Source organism: Anas platyrhynchos, chromosome 1, assembly GCF_047663525.1.
Source record: "Anas platyrhynchos isolate ZD024472 breed Pekin duck chromosome 1, IASCAAS_PekinDuck_T2T, whole genome shotgun sequence".
NCBI lineage: Eukaryota > Metazoa > Chordata > Aves > Anseriformes > Anatidae > Anas > Anas platyrhynchos.
This window is the reverse complement of record NC_092587.1, coordinates 13,934,348-13,946,685: the sequence shown is the minus strand read 5'-3', so window position 1 is coordinate 13,946,685 and position 12,338 is coordinate 13,934,348. Positions and strand designations below refer to the sequence as shown.

Sequence of the window (12,338 nt, the reverse complement as noted above, 5' to 3'; positions counted from 1 at the left end):
TCCTGCACTGTATTGCAGCGAACAAAGCCTCTTGCTGGCTTTTTTTTTTTTTTTTTTTCTTTTTACTGCCTACATGAATCCAGCTCAGCTTATGTTGTATAACCAGTGAGTTCACAACCAGCCAGGCTTTCCTATGCTGTTACTGCTGCAGCCCTCAACTGCAGGGGGTTGCTTGCATCCCACCTGGTACACGCCACGGAGCACACTAACAGTAGTGGCGTATTAGTAATGCATTAAAGAATCAGCCCACACAGACTGCTGCTTGAGAGAAACATCTGGTATGACGTCCTGCTCATGTTCACAGTTTCATTTCCATGACCACTTAAGGGTATTTGACAGTCATGATTAGAAATGATTGGGAAACAGGGTAACTCACCCATCCAGTACATGAGATAGCATGGGTCAGCAGTCAACAGCTGACCGAGTGATTTCAAAATAGCTGCTGAGAACCCAACCAATTGTTATCCAACCTCTGCTTCACTGGCTCTCATGCCAGGAAAGAAACACAAACAATGAAAACACATGCAAGAGGAGATGAAATAAAATGAGAGGGGGGAAAAAAGTATTTCTAAATGTGCTGAGTCTCTCCTCCCTCTTTGCTGGGCTCCCCGATGGTGCTGGCAGAATTCTGTGAGCCAGATGAAGAAACGTGAGCAGTACGGGCAGCTGCCAGACAGATGCGTGTGCCTGCTCTTGGTCAGTGGCCAGCCAGAGAAACCTCTCTAATGGAAGCTGGTCAGGAGATTCAAGAAGTTGTATGGTGGTGGGCAAGATGAATAGTCACTGGCAAAGTTTTCTTTCTGCAGTAAGCCAAGGTAGGAGTTCATGGTCGCTGCGATGTTCTCAGCCAAAAGCAGGGCTATGATTCCCAGAATATAATGCATCATGATAAGGAAATGTGATCTCATTCTGAAATGAAAGGTGGGTTTTGAGAGCTGCAGTTTACAAGCATCCATCCCTGTGTTTGTGGGCATGATGGTTACGTTCTCTTTGCCCTCATTTTGATATCTTCATTCTCTGTGTATTTTTGTAGGTAAAATGAAGTTTCTGAGGAAGCAACTGAAGGCAAGTAAAAAGATGATGTGATGCACAAGGAAATATTTGATCAGGAATAAGGAAAAAAAGACATAAATGAGTGCAATGAGGGAGAAAGGTGAAGGCTCTTGTCCTTTTTTTTTTTTTTTTCTTTTTTTTTTTTTTTCTATAGCATTAATGTTTTGCTAGAAGTTACCTGCTGTTGACTATAGGCCATGTTTTATTGACAAGCAGGAACTGTGCTCACTCTTTCTGATATACTGGTTCCTCCTCCAAGTGTTCAAATCTGTTCTGGATTCACCCATTTCCTTGGGGCTGGGGAGCCCCTGCAGTGTGCTCTGTCAGAGTGGAGATCTGGCAGGAGGACTCCAGCTAGCTCCTTCTGAAAGAACCAGCTCCAAACTGTTTCCACTCCCTCTCTTTAAAATCAGCAGCCTTCCCAAAGACAGCCTGCACCCCACTCCCTATCTCCTGTGAGGGAGGGGACCCACACCCGTACCTCAGAGCGGTTTGTGATGCAGGAAAAAAAGGAGTACAGGTTTTGAGGCACCTTCATGCTGTAGGCGATGCAAAGCTTAAGCCTGCAGAGGGGAGAAACTCGGTGTGTGGAGGAGGAGGCAGCTGGAAGGCAGCAAGGAGGGGCAGTCCCATTGGCAAAGAGAGAAGGGGAAGCAGCAGAAGGCAGCCTCGCTCTTGAGATGCGAGCGTTCAGGTTTGACTAAAGACATTGCAATCATTTAAATCTGATTTCCAAAGCAGGACTAGCTGATATCGCAAATGGTCTGGCACAGGTGCAAGACAAGCTCTAACGGATGATAAAGGCATTGACTTTTGTATAGCTCCTTCCAATGTCCCCGAGGCACACGTACGCGTCTTTGTGCCTGCACGGCTTGTCATGTGCTGTTCTTCACTTATCTCTGCTACAGCTCTTCCTGATCTCCTACCAGCGTTGTTCGGGAGAAAAGAGAAATGGACAATAGGCCCTGAGACTGCCCGACTGCATTGCTTCTTCATTAAAGCTGACATTTGGCAACGGCACCTTCCTGCCTCTCAAGAGCTGATATTTCATTGAAGGCAGCAGCAGCAGAAACATCGGGGTGACAATGTCTGTTTCACGGAGCACATGAGCTTTAGATGGTGGCAGAGAGCCCTGGAGGAGACCAGTAAGACTGGTGATGTTTTTCTCTCTTGCCTTTTTCCTGGTGAGGCACAGATACCCTTGTACCCAGGGATGAGCCTGTGAGGTTGCTGAACCTCCTCATCTCATTGTTTTTGACAAGCCAGAGCTGAGAAAGTTTAACATCTTTGAAAAAAAAAAACAAAAAAAAAAACTTGGAAGAAATCTAAATTAATTTTGTGAATATTTTATTACTGTGTATCTATATTGGCAAGCATATCTAATTTTCCAGTTGCTACCAAGTCTGTCTAATCAAGTAACGTGTCCTGTTTTGATCTGTATGACTGCAACCTTCCTTGCTTGGTGCTCTGGTAATCCTGACTCCCCTATCAGCAGCTCCTAAGTGGGAGGGTTAATTCTGGAACTTCTTTTCACTTCTACAGAGGTACATTTCTATCCCTTTATTTTTTTTCAGTCTTGCCAGTTAGCCCCAAGATTTGCACTATGCAGCAAAGTATATCAGTTTAGTTGTCAGCAAATCCTGGTGTGCATGCACATGCAGTTTCAAGTCCTGTCTAGGTTTATGATATCACGCTCTAATACCTTTCTGAACAGTTCTGTAAGTCCAGCACGTGTACTGTTCCAGTGCTGCAGTGCCTTGAGCTAAAGCAATCCTCAATACTTCCAACACAGCAAACAACCATGCTGGTGCTGATTTGCAGCACTGATGCCCAGAAGTCACAGAAACTAGGTCTGCCTCCATTTAAAATTTCCAGTGTATGCCTATTAATACATCACTGCTGGTGATTTCTGTCTTAGAAATCAAGATGTCTGTTCAGACGTTGCAAGGACTGGGATGATGTGAGGCAAGGTGGCAATGCAAGGTGTATCTGACAGTCCTACCAAAGGCCAAAGAGATGGACATAGGCTGCCTGAAAAGCTGCATACCTGCAAGGCTGGGTACAAAGCTCAAGGGCTTGCTAGGTGAACTGAGAAAGCCCCAAAGTGTGTGCTCCTCACCAGCTCATTAAAAGGATGAACCAGGAGGTGCAGTGTTTCCAAAGGGAGTAAACTGGCTCTGGCCCAGCTGAATCCAGAGATGGAGCCAAAGGAAAGGAGAAAGTAACTGGCATTGTAGTTATGTTGTCATCTTTAAAAATTTTTGAAAAGACTGAAGCTCTACATCCTTTCCCCAGTTCTCTTTTTCTTCTCAGAATAGTATCTGAAAACACGTACAATACATTTGTTTTGGGAAGTAGTTTAGTTTAACTAACAGATTGACACCAGCAAAAAAGAGATGGAATGCCATAAGTAAATTAAAATACTCCTGAATGCATCAGGCAGCAAGCATTTCTATCAATACATTGCAAGTAGTTGAAATACGGTGTAAAGAGATACTTGAGCATTCCAATAAATGCTTAGAAAATGTAATGTTGCCCCTGCAAGCAATCTAGTGTCTTGCCATTCAAAACACATGATTCCTTTAAATGAAAAGTTCAAAGGAAACATAAACGTCAGGATCTCAGACCATCAGAACCAGCCGTAGTAAGTCAGCGATCTGTAATGCAGTATTCCTGCACCTATTGCTGGTGACACCTGTGAATTCGTTTCTGTCCCACAGGGACTATTTGCTTTGGAAAATGTTACTACAAAGCGACAGGGGTGAGAGCATCTGACCTATTCTGAACAAGTGCTTTGGAAGTAAATCCAATTTAATTCAGATTTCATGACAGTTTTTTTGGAAAATGTTGGTTTGGGGAGGCACCTTCTTCAATCTGCTGACAAACACCCTGACCATGATGATGAAGATATGGACGCATGCAAAATGGTTCTTGTTATTTTTCCAAAGGTCCCAAGTTCAGACTCCATGAAGGAAAGGTGAAGCGGCAGTGCTTGGCTCAGGGGAAACAGAGGGGCTCCAGAAATGCACAGAAAGGTGCTCCAAGGTAGTGCACAAGTCCTGAAAACCAGAGTCTGTAACATCTGTGCATCAAACTTCCTTAAAACCTGTATAGTAGCAGTCCTTCTGCACGGACTCTGTGTTTTTGGCATTCGAGACAATACCATGTCACAACTGCTTCTCATTAAGCCCAAGGGAAAAATAAAGATTGCAGAGGCGACTTGTAATTCACATAGGAATAACAGCTAACACTTTGCGCTTTAATTTTGCATGGCTAAAGATGTATAAAGTTTGTCTTTGAAAATTGGCATTCGATATCTCAAGGCCCCTAAATAAGTCCATCACATTCATAAAAATGTGCTAGCAGTTTGCTTACAACACCCAAGTGTCGATAGGAACGGGTTAAAAGCAGAAGATTGATGAGGAGAATGGGGTGAGAATGGTGAGGAGGATTGTAAATATGCTCAAGTGACCTTGCAGCTGGGAATGAATAAAGTCTGGGGAGTAGTAACATAGGGAAGCACATAAATCGTACCTACTGCTGTTTATCCTCTGTGTGTCTGGCAAGAAGCGTATCTGTGTATAAATAACACAGGTGTTTGGTAGACCTGGAGGCACACATCCTACACACTTGAGCTGCCTCGGTGCTGAGCCACCCAGAATCAGCCCTTGTAGATTTTCTGCTATGAGAATAACATTTCCCAACTTGGTTCACTCCTACAGCACAAAGATATACCATTGAGCCTTAATAACATAAATATTTGACTCACGTCCATCCAACCATGACCAGCTCAACGTGTTTTCAGCCTACTGAGAACCACACTTAAGATTCATCCATGCAACTGCTCAGACAATAGTGAACCTTATACTTGGTGAAGTCTTAGAGCAAAGAGCATCTTGGGCTCCTTGAAGCACAGCTGGTGCTGCTAACCCACCCCTGACCACACTGCTCTCAAGGAACATCTCACTTGCAATGCTGCATTTTTAAAAATTAATTTCTCCTGAACTCTCTGTATTCGTGCCTATGTAACATCCTTGCTGTTTCACAAATTAATCTGTTAACATCTAAATCTACTTCTAACACATCTGTGCATGAGGAGTGTAATCCCAGTTTGGATCACACCTGATGACATGCTACAAATCAAGAAATCCACTGCAGCAAAACTCGGCTCTGCTCAGATGGGACTCCTTCCAGCTTTGCAGAAACCCAAGACCAGAGAAATGTACATCTAGTAACACCTAGATGAAAAGGCACTCAGCTATGGGGATAAATTACACTGACCTTGCCCAGTGGTTAAACTGAGCAATAACAACAAAGTGTTTTTGTTTGGGTTCATTGCTAGAATTATTTTTGCGTAGCCAGAAGGTGCCATGTTAAATTGTACTGATGGTGTAACTGTGGGAACAAGATAATAAAGCCCTGATATAAGCTTGGTGGAAGTCATTTGTGTATTCAAGAATTATGCTGTCATGTGTTACTTATCTACTTCTGAAAATGAATGTTTAGGTTAAACGGCAAGATTAAAACTGGTTTGTTGGATCTTTCCCTTGGGTGATGCTGGGACTCCCATGATGTCCCTGTACCAGCACAGCACCTCGCTTCTGCCTTGTAGGGCTAAGATAAGCAGGCCAAATAATTATTTTTATTTTGCCAACTAAAAAATGTATTATTTTCTTTCTGCTTAAGCAAACCATGTTTTTTTTTTTTTTTGTCTTTGTTTTTATTTGTTTATGTTTGGTTGGTTGGTTTTGGTAATAATTTCCTTGTGTCTAAGCAGAAACAAACCTACAAAATGTAATCTTTTAAATTAGACCCCATTCAATTTAACCAACATGATCTGACAGTAAACAAGTCATTCCAGTAGATCCTCCACGAAGCACAGTCTTGTGCAGAAAAACCCACTAATGGCCTCCCTTAATTGGATTTCAGTCTCTCTCACTATAGATTTCTGCCCCTACATCCTTTGCCAGCCAGGACTGCCTCCCCTCTTACCAGTGTCAAAGTCCCTCTCATTTTGCCAGTACTGAGTGAAATATTTCATCTGAAATACTTTTTCCAGTAAAGACAGCAGCAGGTTAATGGGAACATTTCAGATATGCAGGTTAATCACTGTGAACTCTACCAACTGAAGACAAACCAAAAACATTTCTGAGAGAAATTGGAAGCTCTCCATTTTTATTGAGAATCCCTCAAAATTAGCATTAACTTTCATCAGAGGTAGAAAAGATATAATTTGAGGTTTATCCACAATTGATTTTTCTTGCCAAGGTTTCCAGAGCTGACAGTAAACTGACAGGGAACTTCTCTGCACAGTGCCAGTGTGGGTGCTGGAACAAGAGACAGGCACAGTGCATGGCTCTAGAAAATATATTTTTTCACCCACAAATGCGCTGTAGCCCCTCCTGAGTCTTCCAGCTGTGTCTCCTGGCCTGATCCCACCTGCTGAGGTTTGGTTCCTAAACACATGCTCACTCCAGGAGCTGCAGCTGAGAAGCAAATATGCCCCCAGCAAGCTGGCAATATCCACGCTCTCCATCTTCTACATCTACCTGTTCTCTCTGCTGCATAAGCAGATGCTGTACCAGCTGTAAAGACCACATAAAACAGATCATCTGACCCACATATATAAGAAAGAGGAGTGTCCAGCTGATGAAATTGCAGACATTTAAGCTAATCAGTAGCTTAAAAGGTTTCACAGGGTGCTGATGGAGCAGTAGGAGTTTTGCTGGGATAGATTCTTGTGTAAAAAAAAACACCAGAGGTGACATCTGATTGTTTTCCCCACCTTACTACATGTCAGTGCTTCGGGATGGACTTCTGAGCTCTCTTCTCTGTGTTTAACTCTATTTTTTAAAAAGTTTTTCTCTTTAAATGTTACCTGTCTAATCTCTCTGCTAAGAATTGCCCCACTTCTTAGTCTCAGTTTCCACATGCTTCCTGCAAGTGTTTCTCTGCTGTCTTCCTCCCCGAACTCTTCAGCAATGTTTCCAGACTGATTGTTCCCTTGGCTCCATCAGTCACTCGGATTCCTGCTTTCTCTTTCTAGTGAGCTGCAGCTGTGTATGGTTTTGAAAAACTCAGATTTTCCTATAGGGACCAGGGATTAGTTGTCTTCATTTAGGGCATTATTTAGGGCACTTTATTTAGGACACTTACGCAGGGTTTTACACTTATCTGAATGCTTACCATGCCTGTACATTTGGAGCCCAGAACCCCTAACTATCTTTCATTCCTATTTTTAATGCATCCAAATCCCCACAGACCAGTAGCAAATATAAGTGCTGAAGACTTTTCTGAAGGTTTCTGTTAGCACTGCATTTCTGTTCTTTTTATTTCAAGGCCGTAGTGCACCAGCAAGCAGGCACCTCGCTGTCTGGCTTGCCCGGGTGGCGTGTCGGTGGGGACGGCTCTCCTCCTGCACCAGCTCAGAAGTGCTGCTTTGTCACTGCCCTGTCACTTACAATAAAGTGTCCAGCATCTGCAAAGCAACTGCCCTTTACTCATATGTATCTTCGTAGTAGTAGACTCTGTATCATGTGGAGATAAGGTCTGTAAGCTTCAATTTGAAAAAATGCCACCGTCAATGCTAATTTTCTAAAGTAAAAGAACTTATTTTGACAGTAAATGAGTATATATTATTTAGGTGCCTAGCACTATATGACTGTTTTAGCTCCTTTGAAAACCAGCTGGAATGGGTAACCCAAATACCTTTACTAACCTAGTCCTCCACCCATCTGTGTGTGGCTAACAGGGGCAGATAGTGCAATCACAAAGTTCAGGAGAACATAAAAATACAAGAATGTGTACCGGGCAGGTCAGCTCCTTTTCCTTGTATAAATATCCTCAGTCCCATTTCCCCATGCCCTGTATCCAACAGCTGGCAGCAGAAGAGAGTAAGCATAAGGCAAACATGCAACAGCATTTCCCCAGGTTGTTCTGCCAGTCTCTAACAATTTGCAGCTCACAGAGTAGTGGAGATATCTTTATACTTAGTGGGATTTCACGATTTTTTCCTTCCTCATTTAATGTGTTCAGCTAAGTTTTTATCCTTGCAAACTGTCAGTGTCCACAACATCCAAAGCATTTTACAGCTCAGTTATCCATTAGATTAAAAAAAAAAAAAAGTTTCAAATTTTTCATTTGCTAGCTTCATTTAACGGTTCTTAAGTCCTGTACTGGAAAATACAATGGAAAGTATTGTTACACCAGATTTAGTCATGTACCTCTTACTTTTATGGACCATTGTCTTATCTCAGCTGAATTATGTCCTCTGTAAGAATGGGAAATCCTGGTCTCTTCAGTCTGTCCTTGTACAGGAGAGGTTCTCCGTCTCTGCTCATCTCTGTTGCTCCTGTCTGAGCCCTTTCTGTTTCTGAAATCCATGTTGACTACTCTGAATATTTATGTCATATTTTCTGATATAGCTGCTAATTCAGAATTTCTACCAACTTGCCCAGTATAGATATCAACCTTATTGTTCTGCAGTTCCTCCACTCTCCTTTGAAAACTGATATCAAATTAACTCTCTGCCAGTTCTCTGGTGTCAAGGCAATTTTCAACACAAAGTTAGACTCTACTGTTGAAATGTCAAATACTTCATCCTTGATTTCCTTTAGTGCTCTTTGGCATATCTATTCCTGTTGATCTTTCAGATATGTTATCATTCATTTTCTCTATTTATTCCATGAACTTTTCTATCTCCATTTAAATTTGAAAAAAGAACATTCGATAAGTCTCCCAAAAGGTTGATTTCCAGTGTGAGAATCTCCCCAAACTCCTCGAAAGTAACTTTGTGTACAGAATATATATATATATATATATATATATGTATTCCCCCCCTTGAATATCCCTGTCTTCTCTGAGACTTTTATCAGAGATGCTCAGAGACTGTATACTTTGATCATCTTTCTGGACTTCTGGCAGATTTCCTCCTTCAGATTTTTTTTTTTTTTTCCAGAAGGATTAGCAGTTTTTTATGCCTTTTACTAGCTGCTCTCAAATCTTTTTTTTTTTTTTTTCTATTCTTTCTCTCTCTCTCTCTTTTTTTTTTTTTTCTGCCTCATTATGCTTTAATTCAAAGTCAAATTGCCAGGGTTTAAAGTCTTCTTTTTCTCCCTAGCTCTACTGTTCACAGATTACAGTTGTAGGCTGCATTCTGAAAGAAATATTTGAATTTGGTAGGGACTCAATACTCCATTTGCTCTTGAGAAAAGTCAGAGTAAAGGTTTGCAAACTCAGATGTTGTTGAGCATTTGCATTTCCCAAGGTATATGAAAAAGAAAAATTAGTAGATTTTCTATCCTGTTACAGGAAATGCGGTATTTTTGTTCATTATTGCTGCTTTTTATCTCTGCTGACTCAGTAGTTGTACATTCAGTGAGTCACATTAAGAAGTGAAATGCTTATCTCAGAACATGAGAGAAGCTATGTATTTGTTCCTCTTGGAGAAAATCACAGTACCTTCAAATGTCACCTCTGGCTGACCACCCTGAATGTTTGGGAATGTTGTACAAGAACACTTCAGGGTCTGATAATGATCTTCATTTCAAGCATGCAACATATCAGTGTTGTCAGATGTCATGATTTGATTGTGATTCTCACAGTGTTTTTAAATGGTTACCTCACTGTGAAGATTTTTACTTTTTCCTAACAAGAAGTCATTGAAAGTGCACCTGAAAGTGCACCTGAAAGGTGGTATGCAGATAGAGTAATTGAAAGTAAATAGAAAAAAAAATCCAAGGATACTACTTTAAAATTAAAGTTTTCTTGAATTTAAGCTGACATGATAGCAAGTTGTTTAGTTTCTCTGACACTTAATCTCACCAACCGCTGTAAGAACATCTAGTGATGCCGCAGCCTTTCCCCCACCAGACACAAAACTAAAAGGATCCTTTTGTATTCCTGGACTTGTAACCAGCCCTTTCCAGTGTGCAAACTCACAGTCATTCCTTTGAGATGTACCATGAAAACCTTAAATAAGTGAGAAACTGGATATTCTCAAAAATATTGGTCACTGCAGCCCACCAAGGCAGCTCTTACACGCTTGTCCCTCTGTTATGGCACTAGGTAAACCACCCACTGCCACACGCAGCTTGGTCTGCAGGCAAGTCAGCCTATGTGGACAAACCTACCCATATGTAGTGGAATAAGCACACTGATGTTTTCATTAGCAGGAACTCTGTTCCACTGAAGAAAAAGGTTTATGTACTCCTGGGCTTCATCTGCACACGCTACTGTCCACAGGATGCTCTACAGGACATTCAGAGGTTGAGTGTGGTGTGGTCTTGCTTGTCAAAATAATTTATTTTTGTAGGATTAACCAGTAGATTGAGGGCTGAAAAGTATCATGAAGCTTATGAGAGGCTTCCTCATATCATAAACCTTTCATGAAGGCTAATGAAAAAGAGAAAGACAGCCACTTAGCTCTCTTATCACATGAGAAGTGATTCTTCTTTATCCTGTGCTGCAGAAGGGAGCACCACTACTTCGGTCTTCCACTGGGTTCCTGCACACAGGAACCTGCACCCTGCCTCATCTCCAGCAGCCACAGAGAACTGGAAGTTCAACCTAGATGCTCACTGCTACTTGGAGAGCACTTCTAACACTCTTAACTTCACTCTTTCTTAAAGACAGTAGGACCTGGCACTCACACTGTAGGATCTGCCGTATGTACCACATCTCCTTCCTAAATCTTGCTGTTGTTTAGAAATGGAAACCTTCATGGCACTCTGTTTTTGCTCCTCAAATCCTGATATTTATGGTACAAAACTTTCTGGATCCAGCACAGATGCATCATCTGAAGACTGCTCTTCTGGGAAAGAGAGCCTGGGAGGGGGGCAACCTCTTCTTGGGGTGGGCAGAGCCTCCTTCCAGCAACACAGTGACCTGTTGGTGCAAGAGTGCTGGTGCCAGGACAGGTAGGGCTGGCTTCTGGATGTAGAATGGGAGAGGAATTAAGTACAGCACTATCAAAGACTCACTTTGAAATGCATGACATTCACTTGCTGTTCTTTTAAAACACACCAGACCCAAGCAGACTAATTTCAAGCCCCCAGACTAATTTCAAGCCCCATATATAACAATGTTTCTAAAGCTTTTATGTAACTAGAAATGTTTGAACACATGCCTTTTTCCTTACTGTAATGTTAACCAGTCTTCTGCTGTCAAACTTCTTATTTGACATGTTTAAACACCCTGATAGGTTAATAATAGCGTCTAAGATCTCAGTGCTTGTAACGGCTTCAAACTCCAGGCAACACTTTTAGATGTATCAGTACATTTTACAGACAATGTAGATAATATTGCATAATTTGTTCATAAAAGATTTACATTATGGCCAACTGAAGAAATACATGTGAGATATCTAATATTTATAAATACATATGCACAGGAGCTGAAAAGCTGCAAGCACAAACATCATCATAACATTTTCCCCCTATGCACTCCACATAATGTTAACTACTGAGACTATGCTTCACAGTGTGCCACCCAGTGCTTCAGTACATTTGGCTGGGAAGGCAGTTTACTAAGTAAAGGCACCTACAAATATTTTCCTCAGCATCAAAGACTGCAGCTGAGATTTTTCCAAGTAAATGCATAGTAGAGAAAGGCAACATGCATAAGCCAGCCTAAAGTACTGAGAATACTGTCTATCAAAATAAGGAATTCCTTTTAAATAGGATGTTCACTGCACTGAAAAGCACCTGAAATTACACTGAAAAGGTGTAATTTCCCCTCGATGTGCATGCACTGATGGTTCATTTTTGCTTCTACTGAAGTCAAGTGCAAGATCCCCTTTGATTAAATGGCACCAGGGTCAGTCCCTCTGCACACATTATGAAGAAATAGGGAGTTTATTTCATGAACTTAGGATAGATATTGTTACAAGATACAATATTTTATAGATCCTTTGACTCAAAAATATTCAAAGTGAACAGTTATTCACAGGGACATGTAGGACATCTTTTGGTATTTCAACATCCAAATTCAAGCTCCAGAAATGCAATTCTTATCCCAAACTCTGAAGCTTCAAAGGCTCTAATGCAAGTGTAGCCATCTTCATGACTTTCCCAAAACCGTGCAGGGAGATTAAAAACTTCTGAAATGGATTTGTTTTCTAAGGGGAAGGTTGGCTATAGCCGTGACCTAGAGTGGATCCTGCATTCAGCAGCATTTAGGGGTGCGACTAGAGGGAACAATGCCTTTAGCTTCTCTGGTAATTCTTCTCTTTATCTACTAATAATCAGCAGAGACCGAATGCAGATGATCACTACAGTCCCTTAACT

At 41.6% G+C, this 12,338-nt stretch overlaps 1 protein-coding gene across 3 annotated transcripts in view; it reads right to left on the bottom strand.

Annotated features, from left to right (window-relative positions):
* The window catches only part of LHFPL3 (LHFPL tetraspan subfamily member 3), a 248,204-nt gene that overhangs the window by 87,451 nt on the left and 148,415 nt on the right, over window positions 1–12,338 (bottom strand). The window lies entirely within an intron of this gene.